We start from the raw sequence: 27,616 nt of genomic DNA on the forward strand, positions 1-27,616 counted from the left end.
TTCACCTGCAACACAGAGTTATAAACACATACCCCAAAACCAGAATTTGGTTGTAGGCGTTTGCTATCGCTTAGCCAGGGTTTATGAAACATCTTACCATTGAGCACAGTTTTCACTATAAGTAGGGTATGTAAACAAGTCCAATTAAAGATGTTCTATTTTTAAAATATTAATTGTAAGGCACATAGTGTAAAACATTAATTAAAATTATGCTGGTTTCCACAACAACAGTGCTTCCTGAGAAATGGCTATATCAGCAAACAAACACTGAAGGTACACAATTATTGTATTGCTCTGTGACATTATACTCTAAATCAAAATAGTGCTCTTCTTTTTTAACTCATACCAACATCTAAAAGCAAAGGACCAAAACTGCAAATATTTATTCATTTATGTCACTGAACTGCAGTCAACAAATTGAATTACTGAATTGACAGCATGACAATATCCCCAATAAATATGCATAAACTTATTTGGAAGCTCTCTTATTTGGAAAGGAGAAGATTTTCAAGTGACAGCAAGTCACACATGGCCAAACTTTTGGTAAATAAATTCGTAAGTACCTAATGAACCAATTAAGTGATTAACTGATTTCAATGCATCAAACACTAACTTGGGTGCCTACTTCCACACAAGCTGTTTTAAGAACGCTGCCTTTAAAAAAAAAAGAGGGGGAAAAAAAAAGTTTAAGCCTTTTTTAAAATGCTTTTTGGCACCAAAATGACACTCAAGCTAGCCAGAAAACAAGGGCAAATTTTCATTCTGTTTTCTGCACCCAAATTACAGAACAAAACCCCATGAAGTGTAGCTAGAAGGCTTAAAAACAAAACAAAACAAACCCACTGAACTTTGTACTTAAGAATCTTGTAAATTGTCCCAATGGTTTCAGGAGGAGCTGAACTGAGCCATGGTAGAACAAGCTTTTTAAAATTCCACCTTTTGTTATTAATTTTAAGAAGTCAGTCAAACAGGTTGTAATAGGAAATACATTTTTTCATCCTCTTAGAAAATTCGAGGCCAATTCCTATCCCTCTACAGAAACAGATGCAATGTGTGTCAAGGGAAAAAGAAGAACTCTGCAGGAACCCACTAAGGTTTTCCCTGAAGCCTCCTGTTGGGTTTTGTAGCCTTTAAAGGAAAAAAGGCTTTTATCCTGCTGGCCTTAGCTTGCCAAACCGAGAACCTCCAGGTCTGCTCGGTATCTCGTGACCGCTTTCACTCAGGGATTCTCTGTGGCTTTTTCTTGCTATCTTCCAGCAGAGCCAGCACAACTGTTTTCATCTCCTGGTATCAGTCAAACTTTCTATAAGGCTATTTGCTTAACCTAGCAATCCCAGAGGCTCCCAGGAGGCCGGACTCTGAAGGGAAGTTCAAGCGCTGCAAGTTGTTGGAGAAGCAAGGCATACCACCCCTGCTCCATACTTCTACAGGTCCTATCTGCAGGTGAGAAGGGGAGCACTACTGCTGACCAGCTTTCTTCCAAAGCCACGGAGGGAGTCAACCATGGAGATAACCTCCACATGTAAGCAAAGGAGCTACATCATGGGATCATGTAGTTTGTGCCTTGAAAAAAAAGCACCATCTCAATTTTCAAGTTCACAGTTAACAAAAATATCTTTAAAATTCAAGGACTGATAGCACTGATAGCAGACAAATTCCTTTTAAATGCCCTAAACAATCTCGTTTTACATTTCAAGGCAACAAGTTTAATTTCTATTTCTGTTTTATGCTGAAGAGAAGTTTCCTTAGGCAGCAAGCCTAAAAAAGGCAGCCCAACACATACTTGCCCACAGTCATTATCTCCGAGTGCTGGCAACCACTGCTTACTCACTGCTGTTTATGGCTTTTCTCAGGGTGGGAAAGGGCTGATGGCAAGGAAGCAATTAATTTTTTTTTTCCAGTTCTTTCTGGTCATAAGGCTAGATTCTTTTAAAAGTTCCTGTTTGTATATTTTCCCTTGGGGTTTCACAACTTTCTTTTAGTATGACCTCACCCTTCTCCACAAAAATGTTCATTCTTTTCTGGTTAGCCTGATTAATTCTACCAATTGGAGTAACTCACTTAAAAAGCTATTTCCTAGACAAGTTTTCTATGTTTCTATATGTTAACCTATTTCTCTGTTTATTTCACTTGTAGTATCTTCATTTCATTTAATTTGATCCATGAAAAAATGGTATACACAAAAATTAATGCAGAAAAGAACCCTAGAGGAAATAATATTAGAAAGCTACAAAACCAGAGGCAATATATGTACATATGTTAAGGAAAAAAAAAAAAAACAAAACAATTAAAGTATCTATGTAAAGGAGCCAATAATGAGTTACTCTGATCTTTTAATTTAAACTCATCTGAAACCATTTTTTCAATTAGCACTCTTTAATTCATAGGTCCATGCATAAGAAATTCAAATGTCCAGGTAACTCATAAAAATATTACTTAATTCGGTGTATTCATGCATGACTACATAAAGTAAGCAAGATTCAACACTATGGTAAAGAGAAGAAATGAAGTGTAAAAATATTTTCCCTTACAACACCAAATGAAAGTCACAGTCATTTAAGTAAATATTTTGCTACATTGATAGAAGCGAAATCCGTATTTTTTTCAAAGCCTTGCTTTAGTTGTTGTTTGTAAGTTACCGTGGTTTTTTTGGTCTGCTTCATATAAAACGACACAAGAAGTTTGTGTTCACATAACACTATCGATGAAATGCTCTTTGCTTTTTACAAGTTGTTTGTAACGAACACTTTAGCTCTCTCAAAAAGGTGAAGAACACAATCAGCCAACGTCTTTGTGCACATCCTGTGAGGATACTCATCCTCCATAGAAACAAATTTCACTAACCTGAGTCGGCAAGCTGTAATGGCATGTGGTGAAACTATGATACGCACCAAAAACTTACAGACTTGCTAATCAGTAGCAAGATACAACAGAACACGCTCTTGGAAAACTACCAATTTCCCCAACAGCATTTGGATGGCTTCTCTTTTTGAACGGGGACTTGATGCTCCATGTTCAATCCGTGCACACCATTTTCTCCTTCCTCCCTAAATTCTAAACATTTTTCTTACATTTACTTCTGAGATTCAGTAGTGACAGTTTTGTCCTTACACTCCTACATATATTTTGCACAAGCTGTTAAACAGAATTAGTCCACGCTCCTCTTTCATACCAGTCACCATTGGCCAAAATTTTTTCCACAGAATCAGGTACACAAGAATCCAACTGACTTCACAGTTGCAAAAGCTCAACAGCAGCCAGACTATTAAATAAAACAGAGAAGGGAAGTGCTTATAAGTGATACTCTAACATGCAGTGGGATGGAAGGCTGTTTTTCCTGTGCTCCGAAGGAACCTAATAAACCAACCTTAGAGAAATCCCAGTTCTGACCCTCACCACCCAGCTTCTAACTTGTGCAAAGACAGCTTGGCAGCCAGGCTGAAGAATGGTTTTGTGGACCTGTGGTCATGCAGACCCTCCAAATGGCCACAAAAAGTGTTTACTAGGTGAAGACAGGTCCCAGGTGGCTAGCAGGGAAGGGGCATGAACACAGCACTTGGAAGACAGGTTGAGTGTGCCCACTGTAAACTCTTTATGCTGCCTTTAACTATCATAAGGGCATCACTTATCAGCAGATAACAACAAAAATATTGCCTGGTATCACTTGGTTGTTGCACTCTGCGCTTTGCACAATACAATAATCCAAGTTAGTTCAAAAGGACACCATCAGCAAGAGCGCTGGCTGACACCTTTACCAAAATAAGGAAAGAGATTTTTTTATTTACCCTGATGATAAACGTACTCTTCAAATTCCATTACAAGTCTTTACTGCAAATTCCCCCTTACCATTCAAAGCCAGCAGATAAAAACTTGAAAATGAACAAGTTAGAATTACCTAGAGAAATTGAACCTTGTGGTCTTCACAGACCTAGCAAAGCAGAAGAATTAATATAAGCAAATTCCCCACCCCCCAAAAAAAAGGCAAAATTATACCCTGGTAATTCTTTCAGTTGCAGTTCACTGATATATCTTTTAGTAGTGAACAGGAACAACCAGTTTTAAGGTAAAAATCTAAACTCAATGTCCTATTTTTTAGAAGTTAAATAAAAATACCAGAAGAGATACCAGGAAGAAAAAAAAGTGACATTGGAAAACTGACAGATTCTGGGAGATGAAATAATTCAAGTCTGAATGCCCTTCCTTCACCATGTGTTAGGACCACATGGCATGAGGAGAAAATCAACATGTGCAGTATCTGAAACTCGTGTCAAAGAACAGAAGAAACTGGTGGATGACAAAGAACTAATCTATTATGCAAGTGCTGGTTTCTGCGTATGTTTAAATCTGGAGGCACACTACCCCTTCCTGCAGAGCTTTCTGCCAAGTACAGGATCCGTGGGGAAAATGGCTTAATCCCCAATAACGATGCAGTGTGAGGAGCCTATCAGGGATATACTTAATGCTGTCCTCCATGCTGAGGGTGTAATTCCAGGAATAAAGAGTTAGTCACCATGTGTCCCTCCACCACCCATCTTTTCATCTTCTGCACATCCTGCTCTGCAGAGACAGGCATTCACATCTACAGGATGCTGCTAAGTCAAGTGGGGACATGGCATGGAGGAAGCTGCTCTTCTACAGAAAACTCCTGCAAATACAGCGGACATCGCACTAGGATTTCTTTCTTTACATGGATTTCCACAGGCTGACATGAATGTCTCTGGTGGTTTTGCTACACCCTGCTCCTGAATGGAAACACCACTCTGCTTCTGCACACCCTGACTTTTCCCATGCATGCTAGAAAGGGGCAGAGAGCGTCTTCTTACATCCTTTACATATACTGTGAGGCCGAACAGAGGCATAATAAAACAGATAAATGATTAGAAAAAATTGGTTAAGTTACAGCAACCCTTTTTTTCCTTTTTATTTTTTTGTAAAATAAATTTCTCTGTGGAATTGCGATTCACCCTGAATGCTGTAAACATTTCTTGTTAGTTCGCTACCAAAGCTCATGTAAGAATGGGATAAGATCATGTGCAGCTATCGGGTGAAGCAAAGGAATGAGTCATCAGTCTGCAAGCTGAACAACAGACGAAATCATAGATTCAGAGCAAGGTAAACACAGTAATGAATGAAACACTAGTTTCTAAATTACACCTCTGGAGAAAGCAGCCTAGGACGGCAACTCATAAACATACCTACCCAGCCTAGCATTAAAAAGCATATAGGGAATCCAGTGGGCCACTTAAAGAAAAACTGCATGGAATTCAAGAGGGGCGGAAGAATCTCCCTGAAAAATGTTTGAAACAGCTGAAGGAATTCAATTACAGCACTATACACCTCTTGTAACTAACTTGGTCGAGTCTTGTGTCCTATGTTCTTACAGGTTAGCAGAAATTTTACGGATTAGGAAAATGTCATTTTTTAATAAACTAAGTACTTTTAATTAATTTATAGTGAAGTCTGTTATTTTTACTCCTACTAAGATTAGTATAATCTTCCCCACAGAAGGAAAGAAAAAGACAATAGTGCAAATGCTCTCTCATTTTGTATTCAAGCAGTTTCTTCTTTGACTAAAGAAAGATAGCAGGCTCCCATAAAATGAGAGTACTTCCCACCAACCAAACTGTCAAAAAAGGCTCAAATTCTGTTTGCAGTTTTGCTGGTCTAAATGGAAATAATCTAGGTAGTAAGTTTAGATTTCTACCAAAGCAACTGAAAGCAAAACACGTCCCTGGAGATCTATAGCCTGATTACTGATGATAAGCTGAGACAGCACAGCCCCAGTTGCTCAATATTACACAAAGAAAGAGGTGGGCAGGTTCAGAGAAAGCTGCACATATTGGTTTCACTCCTATTCACAATTTACCCCTACTATTCCACTCACCCACTTTCTCTTCACCAAAGCATGAAATGCCAGTTGCTTAGATTTAAGCTGTTCAATATTCAGCAACTGCCATCACAAATTACTAAATAAATTAACAAAATGTCACCATTCCACATAGTAACTCCCAAACATCATGCAAGCCCGGTGTATTTTCAATGTTTCGCTCTCCTCCCGAACTCTTCTGCCCTGCCACCACCTAACCAGCCACAGCACCTGCACCGAGTCGCGACCACAGCTCCTGTTCCTTCCCTGCCCTGAGGCAGCAGACCCTTCACTGAGGACCGCTGTGGGTGCAGTACACATCAGGGGTACTTCTCCCCTAAACCTTCACCTGCACCTACACCTCACTGAGCATTGCATCCCATGAATTACCCCTTTAGTTACTGCACGCTACAGAGATCGCAGTAACCAATCTCCTGTGAACCCTATCCACAGCCAGTGCACGGTTGCCTGAGCTAGCTTAGCCCTCAGTGAGAGACGGAAAGAGAGCGGGAAGAAGGAGAGCCTGGGAATAGGGCCTTCAGCTTGGGTCTTCAGGAAACTTCCCCGCCCGGCGGCTCTGCTGGCTCAGGTACAAGATTCACAGGTTTCATTTCAGTGGTTGTCTTCCTACTAACACTTTATTTTAGCCCAGACGTGCCGCAGCATGCTGTGCACTGACTGCGCCAGCCTGGGCAGGGTGAACATGCTCAAAGCATACGGCTGAGAAAGGTGAGGACCTCATCAAGGAAAAGAATACTGAACATACATAAAGAGGAAGAGTGCTCAAAATGGGGCAGTAAAGGATGACATGCCAATTAGGGACTTCCAACATACACCAGCATGTCCCAAAGAGGGAGTACTACTAAATTTTTGTATTCATACCTCCAAACGTATGCTTCAACAGCCTAACAAGAAGGTAATTTTGAAGGCTATAAAGACTACTTCCCTTCTCCAATCTGGACCTGCTTCTTCAGTTACTGATTTTTTAAGGTAGCTCAGCTTCCACCTCTGTTTCATGGCTTCTAATTAACTTATTTCTCATTTTAAGTATTTACAGCTTGGGAGTAGAAAAAGCAAAGGGATAGGTGATGAGCACAAGGAACAAAAACTGGCTGTGCAGGAGGCCCACTCCAGGAGCTGGACCACCTCACCTGTGGGCAGGATGGAAAGCAGCTAGGGAATGCCTCCTTTCTGTTCATGAAAATGTGATTGCTTTCCCACCAGATTGCAGCTGTATCACACCTACCACGCAGTGACCCAGAGCACCCCTGCCACACATGCAATTAAATTCTGTCAAGCCACTGCTGACCAGCCCTAGTGCACAGCACATGGCACGCTTTAATTTAGCATTAGCAAAATACCAGTAGCCCCTGGAGAGACTTGGATTTAATTCTACTCCAAAAATATGTTCACTGTACTAGAAGCAAAGCAGCAACAGTGAATAATAATTATTAATTGTCAGCTCTTTGAACATTTTCATACCTATACCGAATGTCTTGGAAAGGACAGCTCCTCTTCCCCAACAGGAATGCTGGAAACAGTATTTTTCTGAAAAGGAAGACCATTTCAGATTGCAGATGTTAACTCTACATTTCCTTTCCAAACTATTCAGATTCTAGAAGCAGAAGAAACAAAAATTTGGTGTGTAAAACTGCGGCGCAAATATTTTCAGCAGCCCAGCAAAACCCTCTTGCACACATTCTTGTGAGTAAAAAAACGGATCTGCTGTGAGGCACAGCATGCACCTCGTGGCAACAGTGTAGATTTATGTTTCTGCTCTCTGGGAAGTCACTCTGTGTAAAAGGATGTGACTGGCTTTACAGGTCAAGGTAAAATCTATTGCCGTGAAACAGACCAAAAATGGAAAACAGATCTAACAGCCTAAACACACAGAGCTATCAGATGGGGTTGAGAGGTAGGATACACCATCACTGATTTATACAGTTTAAATAGCCCAGTCAATGCCTTTGTCCTCCATTTGACAACTTCTCTTTTCGCTTTACATTTTCCTTGCTTTTCAGCCCTTTGGAAACCTCACTCACAAGGGAGAAGATGTCACATTGCCCCTGGAACCAAATTGGCTTATGACACATTGTATAATTCCAAAAATACATAAGGCATTAATTTGACACACTCCTGTCATCAAGACCTTAATTTCAAATGTCTTCTTTTCCAGAAACAATTAAAAAATTTATCTGCCTCAGCCATCTAATTCATATCACTTTAAGAGGGAGAGTTTCTTCCCACTCACCCCAAGATCCTTCACGTGGGAGATTCCCAAACCTCCTGGGGAAGGAGGTCTGCTTGAGTCTCTTGATGAAGGTACTATGTTCTCATCCCAGCAAGTGACTACTAGTGAGCTGTTTTTCTCAGCCAACACTTTGCATTTTAATTCCTATTTTTTCTTTACTAATTTCCCCCCTCTTTTTTTGTGCATCAGTTTTTCCCCTACCCTTGTATTCCCATTAACTCTTTCCTTTCATCTTGGTTTTACTCTCTGGACCTGTGTGTCCCTCTTCTTCTTCACCACCAGACTACCATGCATGCTACAAGCTATCAAAAATTTTGCAAAGGACTACAGCAATGATTCTGTACAATACTCTACAACTTTAGGAGTGCTGCCTGGCAATTGTTCAGGTAGATCACTAAAACTTAAATGGGGCATTTTCTGTAAAATAGGTGTGCTTCTGCTATATAAACTTTATGCCCTCCTACCTTCTCTGGAATTACAGCTGCTTCTCTTTCAATGTAAAAAGGCAGGGACAGAGAGAGATAGGATATCTGGATATACTGAAATGCTTTACAGTGTCTTCTGGTGGACAATTAACTGTGGCCCGTGGGTCAGAGAACTGTAAGAGATCCACCTGCTCACAGGTTTGTGACCTTTCTGGTGAATTTTAGGTTATACAGCATCTCAGATAAGTCGCCATGTCATCTTCACAACAGACCTCACATGGTTAAATATTACATACATCTCACAGAAAGCAGAAGAATTACTGGCAGAGCCAGTATTAAAATGCAACAGACACTTTTTTTCTGCTTCCCGCAAACACTGAGCTACCCCTGCAGTGACCTAAGATGAGGCAACAGCTGACTAGGAGGGGACGGAGACACAGCACCGTCAATGTCACCACAGGCAGCATTGTCACAATCCGACCTTACATCTGTCTTTCCCTTATCGGCCTCATCATACATCTTTTTCTCACCCTGCATCCCCAATTGTATGTATATACAAATCAAATGACCTGGTGCTATGTTTTTTCACAGAATGTCCAAAAGTCAAATGCCCTAGTTTCAGAGTTTGATGGTGCATAGAATAACGGGAGCAGACCGCAAAAACCAGAAACCCAACCCAAAGTATAGACTGATGTTGCTGACATCAATCTTACCTCTCTAAATCAGCCCTAAATTAAAATATCAAAAGGAAAGGATGCTTCACAGAGATATAAATACTGGTAATTATTTTTCACAGCCTTCAATACATTGCCATTTGCACTTGTGAAAGACAATTACAAAACATTATTCTGACTCTATGCATCACCAAACCAAAACAGTGAATGTAATGTACCAGCCTACTCCCTTTGCACTGCTCTCTCTGACTCTGCAAAGATGTTTGGGAAAAACACAAGCCAATATTCATAATTTTAAAGATTCCCTTTCTGTGTCGACTCCCACTGTTTTTTGTTCAATCCCTGCATGGTCTCATCATCGAAAATCAGAGCACTATTCACTGCTGCATATCCTGGACATAAAGGAAAACCAAATCTCCCCTTTTTGGATCAAATCCCTTAGATGGGAACATTGCCTAAGTGAAAGCAGCCTCGCTGAGCTGTGTAAGAGGTCAGGGGGCAGGGCATGGTATAGCAATCCTATGATTTTTGGATGCAAGTTTAGGAAAGAGAAAGCAAAGACAAGTGCCGGTAGCTGCTGAGGACACCCGTGGAGTCGCTCCATGGCATTGCACATGTGGGCCAAGGCTGATCTTACTCTTCCTCCCCACATGCCTGGGCAAGCAGCCCAGCTAAATGCACACGGCACTGGCATGGAGACTCGGCTCTGAATGTGCTCTTTCTACTGTATACGTTGGCCAATTCAAACCAAAAATACCCCCAATTCTGCCCAGCACCAAAAAAATGAATGGAGCTGAAGGGCCACTGCCAGATTAGAGAAAACGGCCCTGACTTGGGTGAGCAGCTCTAAAAGAAACAGAGGAGGAAAGGCTGGAAGTTGTGTCTTCGCAGGGTAAAACACTCTTAGCCATGTCTTTGTCAGTAACTACTGTTTTTCTGCTAAATTTGCATAATCCTCTGCACAACTAGGTATGTTTGACACATGATTTTTTAAAAATATTTTTTAAAAAAGAAAGCAAAATCTTTTTGCAGATTAAATTAGTAAAGCTATAAAGGCTAAAAAACTTCAGATTATGGATTTTACCCCAGCCTACTTCATTACACACCTCGTGCAAATTTATTACAGGAAAATGTTACCTAATTAAATTTATTATGCTTTGATTTTTTTTTTGTGAACTTATTTAATTAAAAACTTCTTGATTCATGTAATTTATTATGGCATGACCATTGTTAATGAAGCTCACAAAAGGTACTGTTGAATAAATTAATGCAAAGGAGATGAAGCAGAGCAGAATGAGGGATTATGTTCTCAGACTTCTGAAGCAAAGAAGCCTGAAATAAATTCAAGCTGTGAGTGTTTGGAGCAGAGGGTGTATTCATTGTAATTATTTCAGACTGCATGCTGATTGCAAAAGCTTAACATAAATAGGAGTTGTTATTGCAGATGTTTCTATTCTTGCTAGGAAATCCCTTGAATATAGGAAGCACAGAACAAAAAATGTGAAGATGCTGTACTACAGCACCGTAACTTTTGTTCTATTCTTTTTCCTGTTCTGGACATACCAGAAGAAACATAAATAAAGATGTTCATCTTCAGGCCTTGAAGGAAAAACACCACTACTCTCCGGTAACATGACAAAAGATCTAGACATAACTTCACTGCTCAGCAGTGAGCGTTTTGGCACATTCCCTCCTCCCTCCCAGAACTGCCCTTAGACTGCACGGCACTAGGTTACCCTCTGGAGACTACGTGGCCTGCAGCTAGAACCACAGTCAGTACAATAAAATTCATGGTAATTAACAGCTTTTAAGATCCTTGCTCCTCCATTCACAACAGCGAATTGGACACATAAATAATTCACATGTAATTTTGATATTTCTGACTCCCTTTTTACATTAAGCAATGGCAAAATTTCCATTCAGTCTGGGAAAAAATAAACAAAACTCTTCTTTTTGAAAATTTTCAAAGAATTAGAAGTAGTTAAAAATGTCTAATGACGGTACTGGAGGTGTCTATAATATCTCTCATCATATCTTCTGCTTCACTTCCTCACTTCTCATAATTTGCTTTCTTGTCTTAGTAGGATCACAACACACAGAAACCAAGAAAAAAAGTAAACGGCTCAGGGCAGGGCTTTTTGACTGTAACTTCAATCTGCTCAGGTCTATCACTGCAACACCTTTTTAAAGAAGAATTATACAGCTATTCAAGCTCTTCAGTTATTTGTGGACCAGCTGTATGAAGTAACCTCCACACTCGCAGAGATCAGTATGAGTCAAAGATGCTGTGGTCAGTACAATATCTGTCTATAGGCTGAACATTATTTCTTACAGTTCTGCATTAAACATGAAACAAAAAGGTCATATGGGCCTTTCCATACAGCAACATACATCTCCACGCATGCTATGTTTCGCAGTCACAGACAGCAGGGCAGTCAGCTACACCACCACCACAGGCCAGACCCCAGAGCTTCACCCCACTGCCTGGAGACCAAGTGGGTGCAAGCACCTTCCCTTTACGTTCTTCAGCCCTGCGCTTGCTCCATACTGGATGGTGCCAGGAACATGCCAGACCTAAACCGAGTTTTCTTGGCCCAGGAAGGTGCTGTGGTTTAACCCCAGCAGGCAACTGAGCACCACACAGCCGCTCGCTCACTCCCCCCACCCTGGTGGGACGGGGGAGAGAATCGGAAGAGTTAAAGTGAGAAAACTCGTGGGTTGAGATAAGAATGGTTTAATAACTGAAATAAAGTAAAATAGTAGTAATAATAATAATAATGATAATAATAGAAGAAGAATATACAAAGCATGTGATGCACGATGCAATTGCTCACCACCCGCTGACTGATGCCCAGCCAGTCCCCGAGCAGCAGTTGCTGCCCCCCCAGCCAACTCCCCCCCAGTTTATATACTGAGCATGATGTCATATGGTATGGAATATCCCTTTAGCCAGTTTGGGTCAGCTGTCCTGGCTATACTCTCTCCTAGCTTCTTGTGCACCTCCTCGCTGGCAGCGTACAGGAAGCTGAAAAGTCCTTGACTTAGTATAAGCACTGCTTAGCAACAACTAAAACATCAGTGTGTTATCAACATTATTCTCATGCTAAATCCAAAACACAGCACTATGCCAGCTCCTAGGAAGAAAATTAACTCTATCCCAGCCGAAACCAGGACAGAAGGACAACGTCCTCTGCTGCCTGGGACTCGCTGTGCTGCAGGGCCACTGTCCACCAAGATGGGCCCAGGACTCTGGGCACCTCCGCTGCCCAGCCCTGCCAGCAGATGCGCCTGGTTCCATCCCAAAAGAGCTCAGGCCATGGAGCAGGATGGTCACATCGTGACCAGTGGTTTGAACACTGCCAGGAACCAGAAGCCCACAGAGCATGTCTGTCTCACAGCACAGACACTTCTACGGTGCCTAGCTAAGACAGTTTTAGTAGCGAACTCCACTGACAGCACAGCACATCTCATACTCCAAATCTGTCCCTCTATTTTAATGTTACGAAACAGTATCATCGACTGCAGTTCAGGTACGGCTTTAAAATAAAATGTACTAGCGCAAAAACAACAGCCCTGTCTAACATTTACAGAGTGACTTTCAGTGGAGTGGATCTCACAGGATTTCTTAAGTCTTTCCAAGCCAATTGTATAATGCCACAGGTTTTCACAAGAGTAGCTAAGGGCAGAGTTTGGGTCTCTGTATATATGATTTCTTCTATTCACTGCCAGCTGCAAGGGGTCAAATGCTGACAGAGCACAGAAGCAATTCTACATAACAACGTTGCAAAAGAAGGAAAGCATGGTCCGTGGCAGTAGCAGAGGGAATTCACTGCAAGTACAACGCAACCGCTGGGGGTTGAGAAAGAGGGAACAAGCAAAAAAGTAAGATAGAAATGGTGTTTCCCCAACACAGAACAGTAGGGTTGCAACAGAAATTTTACCATACTTGCAGGGGGGAGCGGGGGATTGATGGGCACAATTACAAATTCTGCAAATCCTTTCCAAAGGACTGTCCTTGAACGACTGAAGCAAGATCCCAATCTCCCGAACTAACTACATAACAGGGCTCAGCAGGAATGAAATGCATTGTATGACTGTCACTTCTATCATTTTGAGCAGAATCTTGTTTTAGTAGCCTGTCAGATGACAAGGGTAGATATGAATTCAATAGATAATACTGAAGTCCCAGAAATAGTTATTTCAAGTATTTTTATATTGCAAGTTAGGAACAATACCTCACTTCCCATTTGGACACATACTGTGTTCAAATCAGTATGAATAACATCCTTTCTTAAGGTGTTTTCATTATGATTTTGCATAAATCTATCACAAACTGAGACAGCATGCGCATTACGGACATAAATCTACTATGGCTTACACCCACCTTAATCAAAGCAACTTCAGTGAGCTCAGATTTATGCAGGTTTACCTGCATAAAGACCATAAGTCTTTAAATGTGAGTGATTCTCAAGCAAAAAAAAAACCCCACAATACTGATGTTTCCAAAACAAATAGCAACCTAATCACTAATGGGAACACCTCTGTACAACCCTGGTCTCAGATCTGAACCTATGCACATTCCTGTGGCTGCTTCTCCTCGTAAGAATCCCACTCCATCCCCAGCAGACCCATCCATCAGCTCCGGCAGGGGTACGGGAGGACCAGCTCCAGGCACCTGCACTGAAAGTCTTTTGCTGCCCTGCTCTGTGTAACCCTTAGCCCACACGAGGTGTTAAGTTGGTGCATGGGAAGAGTCCTCTGTAGCTGACACCTCTAAAGGAGGGGAAAACATAACTTTCAAAAAGCAGCAGCAATGAAAAGGGAAGAGAGACAGTAAGATAAAAAGAAAACAGTAGAAAGTTTAGGGACTGTAAACATTCTCATTAGCATCCAAATATTTGCAAGGAAAATTACACAAAGTTTACTTTTTATTAACTCACTACACAGCTATGCTATAATAAAACGTTTCTCCACCCTTGATTGGGAAATGCAGAGGTGCTGTACTTGTTTAAGCCTTTTGAAGACTCTTCTAATCTACACCTTGAGAACACCTTACCTTCTTATTCAGAATGACCATTTTCCCTTGAGAAAAGAAAGACCTATCCACCTCCCATTTCAGACCTTCTAAGCTGACTCACATCATCTAAAACTCTTTTTCTTTGTTGTGCCAACATCTCTAATAGACTTTGTTCTTTAAACATCACTTTGGTTCAGAGAAAAATTAGAACAAGGTTTTAAAAGTTCTGGGGAAGGAAAAAAAAAAAAGGAAACGGCTGGCAAGTTAGAGATTTTAAACCCACATTGCAAAATGCCACATGGGACTCCCCCATTGCTGAGAGCACTGAAATCTCCCCTACCCACCCTCCCCAAAAGCATGCCAATCATTAAGGGAAAAGAATTGAGCACTTTTTCTCAGTAAGGTTTTGGAGAAGACCTCCTGAAGTCCTGAATCACAACCTTGAAAGCCTTACGCAAACCATGGCAGTTAAAAACATTCTCGACTCACACTGACGATATTCATGTTAAAAACTCAAATGGCAGTATTTTAGAGTGCAGTAAGCATAACTAAGTTTGGCAGCAGCAGGTACTGAAAACTCCTCATCATTCCTCTTACGCCCTGCACCAGCCACCCATCCTATAAAGAAACTCCTCTTTTGCAGAAAAGCCCAGCGCTTAACTTGAACAGACTTTTAAAATGATGACTCCCGAGAGAAGCCCATTACTGCTCATAGTTGTGAGCCCTTCACGCAGACGCCCAGACAGAGCTCCTGTCTGAGATGCTTCCCTGGATGGATTAGGAGCTCCATGACTTGCCCTTTGTATCAGTGTCCGTGTCTCAGCCCTAACAAATCCCCATGTCCTGTGCACATGAACACCACCCATTTTCTCTGGGCCCAGGAAAACACCTGCATCAGGGCTGCCAAGAAAGTAAATGTAAGCTTAGCGAGGATATGCTTTAGCATTAGCAGGATGTTTTATCTTTTACCTCTGTCCTGGTTTCAGCTGGGATGGAGTTAATTTTCCTCCTAGTAGCTGGCATAGTGCTGTGTTTTGGATTTAGCATGAGAATAATGTGATAACACACTGATGTTTTAGCTGCTGCTAAGCAGTGTTTATACTAAGTCAAGGACTTTTCAGCTTCCCATACGCTGCCAGCGAGGAGGTGCACAAGAAGCTGGGAGAGAGTATAGCCAGGACAGCTGACCCAAACTGGCTAAAGGGATATTCCATACCATATGACGTCATGCTCAGTATATAAACTGGGGGGGAATTGGCTGGGGGGCCACAATCACTGCTCGGGGACTGGCTGGGCATCGGTCGGCAGGTGGTGAGCGGTTGCATAATTTTTTTTTCTCTTTCCCTGGATTTTTGTTTTTCTTTTTGTTTTACTTTCCATTACAATTTATTATTACTATTCTATTATTTCAAGTATTAAACTGTTCTTATCTCAACCCATGAGTTTTCTTACTTTTGCTCTTCTGATTCTCTCCCCCATCGCACCGGAAGGAGCCGGGGAGGGTGAGCGAGCAGCTGTGTGGTGCTCAGTTGCCAACTGGGGTTAAACCACAACAACCTCTCACCAGAGGTACAAATCCTACAGGAAATGTTTCAGCATGTTCTGATTTTTCTGCCCTTCATCCCTTCAGATGAGCCTTCATACCAGGTATTTTATCTGGTACATCCCTACCAGCTCTTCATAGACAGCACTTCCCTCTCATGTCGCCCCCAAGCCCAACAAATGCAAGCCCAAACTGAGGAACATTGACCCCGTCACATCTGATGAATTATTGCTGACAGAGGCTGGCATTTTTGTTTGGTTGGTTTGAGGTTTTGTTGTTGTTGGTAGTGGTTTCTTTTCTGAATGGGCAAGGAAATCAAGTTCCCCCTTCAAATGAACCCAGAGTCAAACCCCTAATGAAAAATCAAAGGCTTTCACCAGCAAGGGGAACTACAACGCAGCATAAGGATGCAAGGTGAACTTTACAATGTCCTGCAGAGCCCCTGAAGTAAAGAGGTGTTCCCCAAAGCTGTGGTCTGATGTGGTCATAGGTACACCCTGCCCTTGCAATGATGAGGCTCACGGGGAGCCTGCAAACGCCCACTCCCTTCTACAACACTGACATTGAGATGCCAGCACCACCGCTGCTGTAGGGCAGCAGGGCACCTGACTTTCAGCCTAGTCTTTTCTTTGCTTGTTATCACAGTCGTTGAACAGTAAAATTCTCTGTATTGCATCTGAGGAATAGTGTTCCTCTCTAATCTGAAGAAGTATGGGCTATGACACAGGAAGCAGGTTTCAAAAGGTTTACACAGATGGGCTTTTCTTCCCCCCATTCTGGTGTGAAAATGATGAAAAGATAATATAATTACACTTTTTTATATATTGAATTTGTTTTGGAAGTGAAGACACAGAGCACTTACTTACTTTTAGTTTCCTTTTTCCAGGCTCATTCTTTATTTAGTAAGAACTATAAAAATTCTTTTGAAGAAGTAATATATTCAAGATTAATAAAATTCAAGTGCAAAATATTTTCAGAGGCAGCTTAGGTACAATTATTAAGTTGTCAAATAAAATCATCTAGTCTAAGTTATACTGGAGAAGGGACAAAGTTTATAGCTAATTTCTCAGACCAAAAGGGAACTGTTTCCAGGAGCAACCCTTCTATCCAAGATGCTGCTAGGTAACTCCAAGAACGGTCAGGTATATGGGTGAAAACAGTGAACCTGAATACAGTGTCAACGTTAGCAAGTAGTCCACCTCTCACCAAGCTCAAATTTTCACTACCACGAACTTTCCACCTCTACAGTCAGCCTACCTCTACTCACATCAACTGACCACAACAAGCTCAGTATCTGTAATTAAAAACAAACATGCTTTTTTTTTTTCTAGATGGCAATAGTGAAGTGCACTTCCCTGATAGGTGATCCTCAGAAATGAAATCTTTCTCTGTCAGCTGTGGTATTTAAGTCACTAAAAAGTTACCCTGTCAGTGCCCTTTACCTGCGACTGGTCCAAAATGAAGAAACAACAACGTCGGAAGGGCCGAGACCAAATGCTTTTAGAGCTCCATTAGCTCCTGCATACGCACACCAAATCTGCAGTCACAAAAATGTCATTTCTGCTACAATACAGGTGTTTATTAAATTCAACAGTCTTTGCAACCCCTTGCCTTAAATATTTTTAGAAAAAAGGTAATAATAATATTCTCTTTAAAAAAAATAAATTGAGTAAACTACGGATGCATAGGAAATTAAGAAGGCTACTTGGAGTAGCCAAGTGAATGGAAGTACACACGTGGTCACAGAATCAGCCTCTAGCTCCCCACTGCTTTGCGTTAACGAAGCACTGCTTTGCAAGCCTGATAGTATTTTAGTCTCCCTTTGCAGAAGCCCAAGTGATTACTTGGGATTCAAAGCTGCACTCCACAGCTTCTAGAACCAAAATTTAAAACTAGCAGTTTTAGCCCACATTATTAAAATCGCTTCATTAAAACAACCACCAAGACACAGTAACTCCAGTCAACAAGACTCCTTTTGGGGAGCCCACAGAAAGCCAGAGCTTACCTGCTCTGCAGCTCCACAGCAAGAGGAAAATAAAGGACCTATGCAACCTGTAGTGTCCTTATTCACCTCATGTTTTTCTAATGATTTCCCAGCTAACTCAAACATCCATAAACTTTTTAAAGCAATTTACTTACCATCAAAGCGTTGCTTGCCGAGTCATGCATGTCACAGTGAAAAAAATACTAAGATGACAGTGCATGGAGCTGACACTGCATGGAGAGACTTTCTCCCAGGGAAGGCTAGGTTCTTCTTTGGAGAAGGGACAGTCTGTAGAATTATGTTTGTGGTGTGGTGATAGAGCCACACAGAAAGTCCAAATTGGAATAGTATTTTTATCCAAACTAATCCTGAAATTAATGCAAAATACATTTTATTGGATCTGACCTGCAGTCTGATTTCGTATCAAGAAAGATCCCCAGCACGACAGCTTTTTGTATGTAAAAAATAAATACACATTTGTGAGCCGAAATCGGTGGCAAAGGTGTAATAGCAACTATGCCTATGGCAAGCTTGTGAGAAAGAGCCGTTCTCAGACAACAAAGACTGAAAGCGAGAGGGTACATCAATTACTGCTGCACAAACCAGATCAAAAGAACAGCACACAGCTGATAACGTTCATAGTTGTTCATGCAGCATGACAATGAGAAAGGCTGAGATGATATTAGGCAATACAACAGCATGCATTCAATTTTTAACAGATTCATGCAAATATTTTTTTTTTTGCTCACAACCAAGGGAAGTTGCAGTGCTACTGACACTGCACAGTTGACTGTTGTTGTTCAATGTGTTAAAAAATCTGCTATAATTAAGGAATTGCTTGGCCTCCGTCCATTTTGTTCCACACTGCTGCCTCACACTTGTTTAAAGAACTGAGAAAATTTGTTGAAAATGTGGCAGATAGTGGGAAAAAAAAAAACGTTAAGCTTGACTGGTTCAAATTAGGCAGTATTTGTACAGATGGAGCACCTGTCGTGACTGGCAAGAAGAACAGTCACGTCGCTTTGCAAGAAAAGTTTTTGGATCGAAAGTTATTGAAATACCATTTTTATCCATCAGGAATTTTTTCTGAGGCTAAGATTTAGGCTTCTTACGTGTCTAAATCCTGCCATCTCCTACTCTAGCAAAATAACTATTTATGCATGAAAGCTGCCAATAAGCATACCATGTAATCGATGAAAGTGATGAGCAGAATACATGTACAATTTCTTCTGTCAAAGGGCAAAAACCGTGAAAGGTTCTGGAAACAGAGAATGACCAATACACTTTCTTAACAGAAATTATTAACCCTTCAATGAAAACAGACTGCTTAAAACCAAGAATGGGATCAGTAATCTGGTCTGTAGGGACATGACATCTCCGCTTTGCAGCCTCAATACATACTTACAGGGAAAGGACTGCCCGTTTATGCATGCTGTCATCCATGTGCTGCTTTTAAGTCGAAGCTGAGATGTTCTTACTCTATTTGAATTGGTGTGCTTCAGTTATTTGCAGTGTGCGAGAAGTGACAAGTGAAGGTCTGAGAAATACTGTGATCTGATGTTTTGGGAGTTGCTTCACTCTAAGTTTGAAGATCCCAGAAAACAATTTCCCATTCGTATCCCGTTTTATAACGTGATGTAGGCCATTTTCTTTGAAACAGTTTGGAATCTCTCAGCTTTAAAAAAAAGGAGATATCCTTGCAGCAGCAGAGTGAAGATCGATACTCTTATCTACAGAACAGGACCAGGCACACCCAGAGAACAGCAAAACCCGAAAATGAGTACTTAAAAGCAGTTCTCCTCTGACACATGCCTTCCCTTTTAGTGCTCATGCAGACTGGGACCGACATGTATTCATGAACAGTAATACTCTATTACAAACTTTGTTAAAAATAGACTATTCAAAAGTCACCAATTCTCATCTCAATGACTCGGTGTCAACAAAGCTGAAAACAAGGGCAAAAAGGACGTTTAGAAACACTATCAGACTATTTGAAGGTTGCAATGGCAGTTGTACTCTGATAACTTCATTTCAGGAGAAAAGAACTAAGGGTCATTCTCTCTTTCGACGCTAATAACAATAAATTATGTTTAACAATACAGAGGAATCAAGATAAATTTTAAAGACCATTTGCAGTACCTCTAGGGAAAAAAAAAAACCAAACCCTAGCCAGACTTGCTATAAAGACTGACCCCTGGATTTACTGAGTCCCAGTCTTGTGACAGGCTCCTGCCTTTGAGTATTTTCCCTCTTCTGGAACTCCTACATTTGCACATATTGATTCAAGATTTTTGTTCTTGGCAAATACCATTTTTGCCTAGATGGAGGAAAGTGTAACAGAACATCACCATTTCAAAATAAAACTTCAGACTAAAAAAAGCATTACAGAATCTGTTTTTAGAAGTGTATGAAAAGGTTTTTTGGTGTTGGGTTTTTTTTTTTTAAGGTAAGACTGTATTGAAAACAATATACAAATATTGCTATATGAAGAATTAAAAATAATTTAAATGGAAGTCTAAATAGACTGTGCCAATTTTCATTACCCAACACAAAATAAAAATGGGTAAAAAAAGTCAAGAATTAAAACACTGGTAGCTTAAACTTATTTTGGTTTTAACGTTCATAAGCTGAAGTTTCATCAATAAGCTATATAACCACCATTGCTCGCTTAACCACATACGACCTAGCAAGCAACTTCATATAAAATTTTTGTTGTAGTTCCTCTTCTAAGAAGAAGTACTTGCCTCTGTTCTTAAAGGAGGAGGAGTACTTGCATGAACTGAACACTGTACACCCAGTGCTTTTGTTTCTTTTTAATTATAGTGCCTTTACAATAGCAAACAGCATAGATTTATTTGAATGTCCAAAGGCTTGACCCTTTTGCTGCAAATTATTCACATGCACATAAAAATGTATACTTTGTAAGTATTAGAAAAATACTTTGCATGAAGCCAATTCTGCCAAAGCGATACACATTTGTAATCTAGATGAGGGAAACAACCCTCACATGCTTTTCACGTGTCCCACTAACTCCCAGTACAAGCATATTAAATACTCAGTCGTTCAAGCACTCTAATGAAATGCTGAATACTCACAATCTTTACATACAAAATATCTTTAGTTAGCACAGTTGCAAAAGTATGCAACCCAGTTTCGGTAAACTGCAAAAAAAAATACTCCCTTTAAAATCAATGCTATTATTTGTTGGAGGAAGAGGTAACTTTCACTGCAACTTTGACAGAGGAGAAAATTAACACTAACAACATCCACAAAGTATACCTCTTAAGACAGCCTGTCACTAAGGCATGCCACCTTTAAAAACACGTGCCCTATTAACTAAGGTTGTGTGTCCAAAGGATGAAGCAGGAACATGAAGTGACACCCCAGAAGAACATTCTGTGTCAGACTGCCACAATTTGAGTAAAATACAGGTTGTTATGTAAGCACTGCAATATATGGATTTATACAGATTATATTTTCCAATTGAAAACTCCACGGAAATTTTACATCCATCCCCTGCCCCTTTGATCTCCTCCTGTCCACCTTCTACTTTCTTTATGCATTGTTTCCCTTTCCCAACTTTCTTTTTATTCTGTTTGTCTCTCCTTTTACTGTCACTTTATAACCAGACTTTTCATTTATTGTTCCTTAAATAATTAATTAGTCTCCATTTGCTTTCCTGCTTCCATGCCAGAGTAGCATCCCACTTATGTGCTATCACTCACTTCTATCACTTTTCACTTTCTCTTGTTATCATATCTTCATAGTATTATTTGGCAGGCAAAGATCATTTTTTTTCTTCTTCTCAAAGGGTAAGTTAGCAGCTTTATGAAACTTTTATTAATGTAGGACAAAATTCATTTAAAACACACACTAGCTAGTTGAACTGACCCTGAAAAGGGGAGGTAAACCTTAATCAAGTACATCAAGATCTGTAGTGCTAATTTTCACCCCTGTTTAAGTAAAAATTCCAATTATCCAGTTCAATGCCTCTCTGAAAAGGCCTTTTACCAGCCCCGTTTACTCGAGAGGCATTTTTATCTCCTTTCTATCTGTGGAGTTGAGACACAAAAAGCCAAGTTCAATCCCTCAGCAAGGCTCCTAGTCCCACTGAAATAAACCAACCCATCTTTTCTGAAGTCCCATAGCAAGCCCATGGCTCAGCAGGGAGCTGCGCCAGAGGGCCACGGTACCACCCCACCGACCCCTTCATCGTTCGCAAAGTCAAACTACCCACTATCTTCCTCCTTGCTGTCTTTTACTTTTCCCCTATTTTGAGGACATCTGACTTTCTTCATCTGTTCCCATTTCTCTCTCTCTCTTTTTCATCCCTATAAAAGTTCATACCTTCCAGAGAGAGAAACCCCATTTTAATTTGGCTACCATTGCCTTTTCCTTGCTGATGGAAAGCAGAACTCAGGAGCTGTGTCGATCCTTATGGTAAAAGGCTTTTCCCATGTCCAGTGTTGAAGTCAGTGCAGAAAGAAGCTAATTTTAAAAAAAACTCGTCTTGCTGAATGTACTCAATAGAGCATTTAAATATCCAGGGGAGAGGAATAAAAGTTACTTTCTTGTTCAGTAGCAGTAAGCATTTTGTTTATTCTTCGAAGTTCAAACTAAGTCTCCGTGTAAAACAAGCCAGCACCAGCTACCAATCCTGCTTAGTCTATAGGGGTAAGCAATGCAAGTCATCAATGGCAAGTACGGACGCAGACACCAATTGCCCACAGAGATCTTCGCGAAGCAGGAGCATACATCTTTAACTGTTGTGAAATAATGAGATCTTCCTCCACAGTGGGTTTGGCAATTGTTTATCCAAACCATGAGCTCAGATGAAGCAGCAAGTAAAACCGATACCACATCATACTGCTTTTCCTCTGGGATGCACCCACGTGTCCGTTGTACATCCAAACTAACAAACTGCACCAGAATGACAGAAACACAGAAACTACTTTATGAAAAGAGCTGGATTAAAACTAGAAGCAGAGATTTAAATTCACCAGGAGAGAACAACTCTAAATTTGATGCTACTTCACCCACAGCACATTGGATTTAAGAGTAGAAGGCACACCTTGTTCATGCATGTATTTACAGACTGTAATCCATTTAAAAATACTTATTGAATGTGCTGAGAAATTCCTATATCCTTATTGCTTGTAGTTTCTGTAGACATATTGACATTTGATTCATACCAGTACTGAAGTGCTCTACCAAAACTGTACTTTCTGGAGGTTACTTTTAATAAATAAAACAGTATTTAAAAAGGCTTGGCCAAACAAGCCAAGGTAAATGCGACATATTCCATGAACTCAAATAATTTATTCTTGGCTCAAAATACCATCATTTAAAAATAAGGTTCTGTTTCGCATTTTTATAAGTTTCTAAATTTCATAGCTCTGTAAGAGTTTTCTCTAAATTTATGAACAAATTTTACTGGATGAAGCAAAATTATAAAGATCATTTTGCTAGCCACAGAACACTGATTTAATCTGCATTCTCAAGTGAGGGCTGATCCAAAGACCATGCACACAGATGACAACAAGGACAGTAGTTACATATAAATCCTGTAAGTCATCGCAAACACAATATTCTAGTGAGAAGAAATACCTTCCTTAGTCCATCTTCTGATTAACTGAAATGGTAACAACAAATATTTCTACACATATTCCTGCTTGTTTAAATTATTCATTTCATTAAAAAGTTTAAAATCTTCCTGCCAGTGAGCCACGCACCCCTTGCGTTACTCTCATAAACATTCCTAGTGAAGTGGCAGGGAAGGTCCTTAAAAGCAAGATTCAGAAGTACCTTATTATTTAACTGAACATCTAAAGGTGATTTTGTAATAAAGCAATACATTTTCTCTGGGTTTAGACACCCAAGTTAGCACTTCCGAGTAAGGCTGAATTTTATAAATGTCAGTTCTACTGCTGGGAGGTTATTGCTTGAGCTGACATATCATGCGTTTGCTCTGAAGTTACTCTAACGCAGCTTCAGTGTGAGCAGGAAGAGTTTCCTAGCTCCCAAAAGATTTTAAATATGGACCCCATAAAGCACACGGAAGAGACAAATCGCTAATGTATCCTTAAATTAAGTCTTGCTATTCTGTTTATCTGTGGCACAGCTCTCATGGACTTTATTAGCACAGGACTGGATCCAGAGCATGAATTTATATGCCTATTAAATGATACTTCTTTTTCAATTAATCTCTCATTTGAGGCAAAACACATTGATTCTTGATAGTTGCAGATAGTCCTCCTCCTCCTTCACTCAGGCCCTGATCTCCCAAGATACTGCGCAGCTTCAACTGCCCTAAGGCAATGGAAAACTACAATCACACACAGGAGCTCATCTTAGTTGGACTGAAGTTGGCGCAAATTTTACAGGGAAGGCAAGATCAGGGCTCAGTGACCCAACCAGTAATAGCTGAATAAATGTAAGAGATCTGGACTTAACCCCAAGTTCTTGTCCCACCGAAGTGAAAGACTGCACCAACGGGCGCACCCCCACATAGTGCCATGTGCTGGAACTATCTGACAACAGGCCCAATCCTGCTATCTTGGGTCGTCAGAGTATTATCTGTGGGAGTAATCCCATAGAAACCCACGGCAACTTGCACAAGTAAGGGCTGCAGAATCAGCTAAGCAATCGCACTGTTACAATTAATTCCAAGCAATTTTACTGTTTAGAAACTAAACTAGAAAATTAAACTCTGAACATAGCAAAGATTTCGCAAATTAGTTCATTCTACAGGTTAAATACTTACTTTCCCTCGAAATCAAACTAGAAGTCTGTGTGTGTGCGTCCTTTTTAATTAAATTACTAAGAATAATATCAACGGGTAAGCCATATGAACACCGTGGTGCTGTATATCAAAGCCTTCAAGCTACTGCTTTCAGTAAGGCGTGACGCACACCTTGCAATTTAAATGTACAAATCATTAGACAGATTACCACAAGAAGAAATTGTTGCCAGTTATTTTTCAGCACTCAGAAAAAGCTACCCTGGTCAGAGTTTTTGGCTCTAAAAATACTCATTTTCCTTTCCTTGCCAAATCCGTAACATTTTCTCATGGTTATTATTTTTTTAAAATAATTACAATCATCTCAAAAGCAGTAGCTTATTTTGTCATTTTCATATATACGTAAATACCTCTGGGCTCGCTTCTTTGAAAGGAGCACTAAATGTTGTTTGCCTGGTTTTCATTCTGACTCTTTAAGTAGCTAGTTTATTCATGCTTTTCAAGTTATTTGGCTGGTTTTACTCTGTAATCACACCATTTCTGCTGTCTAGGGACACTCAGAAAGACTGGGTGATAAGCTGCAGCCTGAATCGCTTTGTGATTTTCTAACAGATACTCTAAAATCTTCTAATTTTTGAAGGCAAAAGCCAAGAAGGAAAGAAAAATTCCCGCTGGCACATCTGAGACATTTTCCAAATTTCTGGAGAGGGAAATTCTGGACGTGTAGACTGCCAGAAAGGCGAGAGAAGAGCCTGCAGTTTCCACACACACGGAGCACTCGGTACCCGCTTACCGCAAGCGATCACGACACTTCTGTGCGGGCTCTAAGGTCGCGGCCGTGCCCTGCTCGGGGCGCCGGGCCACCGCGGAGCCTCCCGCCGCCGCGGGACGCCTCCCCCACCTCCTCGCTCTCCCGTCCCCTCGCCGGGCCGGGGGGCGCGGCACACCCCGCCAAGCGCCCGCCAAGGCTGCGCCCGCCCACCTCGCCTCGGGGGGCTGCACCTGCCACCCGGGGAGCCCCAGCGCCACCCGCGACGGTCCCGCCCGGTGCCTTACCGGGCAGCGGGGGCGGGCGGGCGGCCCGGGGCGGTGCAGCTCACCTGGGCGCAGCGGGCACCGCCGCTGCCCCTGCAGCCCGGCTGCCGCCCGCTGCCGTTTGTTGCTCGCGTTCAGAGGGAGCTGCCCTCTCCTCCCCATCACAGCCACCAACGCCTGCTCCGTAGCAACTGGTCCTGCTAGGTCTCAAAGTGGAAAAATCCCACGGCAACACACACGGCGGCTTCCCACCGCTCCCCGCCTCCGCCTCCCCCTTCCCCGCCAGCCCCGCGCCCCGCTCCGCGCCCCGGCCGCCGCCTGCATGCTGATCAGCGCGACCTCCGGCAGCCCGCCCCGCACACGGCCGGGGAGCGCAGCGGCCAGGCGCCTCGGAAACAGACATATGGGGGTGCGCTTTTCTTTCTCCCCCTTTTCTGACGCTGCTTCGGTACGGGATCGGGGGGCGCGGGTCCCAAATCCCTCGCTTGGTCCCAGGCGAGGGGGTGGCAGCCCCCTCACCGCAGCCTCCGCCCCTTGATTCCCTCCCCACCCCCCCGTTGCCTCGGCGGAGCCCCGACCCCGTCGCCCCCCAGAACTCACGGGGCGCCGGGGGCTCGTCAGCACGGGCCGGGGGAGGGAGTATCTCCGCTGGTCCTCGCCGATCAGTGCCGGGCAAGGTGGCACGGCACGGCACGGCGGTAGCCCCTCGGCGGCGGCAGCAGCGCTGCTCGCCCGCTCACCCGCCTTCCTCCCTTCCTCCCTCCCCGTCGAGTTCCCTCCCGGCGCTACCGCCCCCCCCAGCGCGGCCGCGGGGACCCGCAACTCACATCGCGGAGCGGCGCCTTCCCGCAAAACTTCGCGGCGTGTCGCCCCCGGCGGCTCGGCTCGGCGCGGCTCGGCCCGCGCCCCAGCGGCGCAACAGGCAGCGCAGCCTCACCTGGCGCGGGGCCGCCGCGCCATGGGAGCGACGGGCGGAGCCTGCCGGCGGGGCGGCGGGGCCAGGGCGCAGCCACCGCCCGCCCGCCCGCCCTGCTGCCTCCGCCGGGCGCGGGCCGGGCGGCTGTGCGAGCCGCGCCGCCGCTCCCTCCTGCCCCTGCGCTGCGGCTGCAGGCAGGCAGGCCGGGAGGGAGGGAGGGAGGGAGGGAGGAGAGAGCGGGGCGGGGGGGGCGGGGAGGGAGGGAGGGAGGGAGGGAAGGAAGGAGGAGGCTCCCCTCTCGCTCCCACGGCAGAGCGGGGAGCTGCTCCTCCGGGAGGGGTGATGGCGTCCGTCCCTCCCCGGGACTGATTTTGGCTCTCAACCCCTAGCTCTAGGGGCAGAGTCGGGGGCCGCTCCGGCGGAGGCCGGTGCCCGGGGCCAGGCGCCCTCTCTCCCGCGGGGTGCGCAGCCGCCCGCGCCGGGGGCCGAGGGAGAGCCCTGCCTGCCGGGAGCACCGCCGGCCCACGGCGGGCGGGGAGCGCGTTCAGAGGCCGCTTCAGCTCTCCCCAGTGCCTTCCAGGTTCCCCAGCAAAATATGTATAAGGTTAATTGTTTTGCCAATCTGAATGAAAAGCTATTATTGCCAGCGTATAATACTTGATTTGGCAAACTTGCTGCTGCACAGTTTTTGCTACAATAGGTGAACTTACTCTGCACCCAACCTAACCAACCCTCTGAACTGGTTTTGCATAGAACCAATTATTCAGACCCTGCTTTGGGTTTACTATGATTGCTTGCCAGGGTGACACTCTTCTCTGAGAGGTGCTTCTGTGAAATATGCTATGTTGCAGCAGTTGGATGGACTGTCAAAATACAGGGTTGAAGGAACATCACCACTTGGTTGCCTCGCTCACTCAAACATGCGTTCTCTGTTGTGCACTTTTCTACTCTGGCTCTGCAAAGTAAACTTTCTATTTACCTCATGCAGCAAAGGATTCTGTTGCCTGTCTCCAGTTGAGAGCACCTGGGTAGAAGGGGTTTAGAAAGATTCATCTTTGCTTGGTAGCTGGTTTGCTTTAAGGTGAAAGCCTCCTAAGATGCTACATGGAACAGAAAATGAATTGGCTTGGATTTCCTAGGGGCTTTTTTTGCCTCTAACTATACAA

At 42.8% G+C, this 27,616-nt stretch overlaps 1 protein-coding gene across 3 annotated transcripts in view; it reads right to left on the minus strand.

The window, feature by feature from the left end:
• The window catches only part of LRRC3B (leucine rich repeat containing 3B), a 63,604-nt gene extending 37,182 nt beyond the window's left edge, over window positions 1-26,422 (minus strand). Inside the window, exon 1 of one of the 3 annotated variants that reach the window (XR_012994707.1) lies at window positions 26,362-26,422. The gene's annotated coding sequence lies outside the window, so the exon portion shown is untranslated. Of the gene's footprint in view, window positions 1-7,348; window positions 7,366-26,134; window positions 26,159-26,361 lie in introns of those variants that run through there. The other 2 variants (XM_076331154.1, XM_076331155.1) reach the window with 2 other exon arrangements.
• Between the last annotated feature and the right edge of the window lie 1,194 nt (window positions 26,423-27,616).

This window comes from Aptenodytes patagonicus, chromosome 2, assembly GCF_965638725.1.
Source record: "Aptenodytes patagonicus chromosome 2, bAptPat1.pri.cur, whole genome shotgun sequence".
NCBI lineage: Eukaryota > Metazoa > Chordata > Aves > Sphenisciformes > Spheniscidae > Aptenodytes > Aptenodytes patagonicus.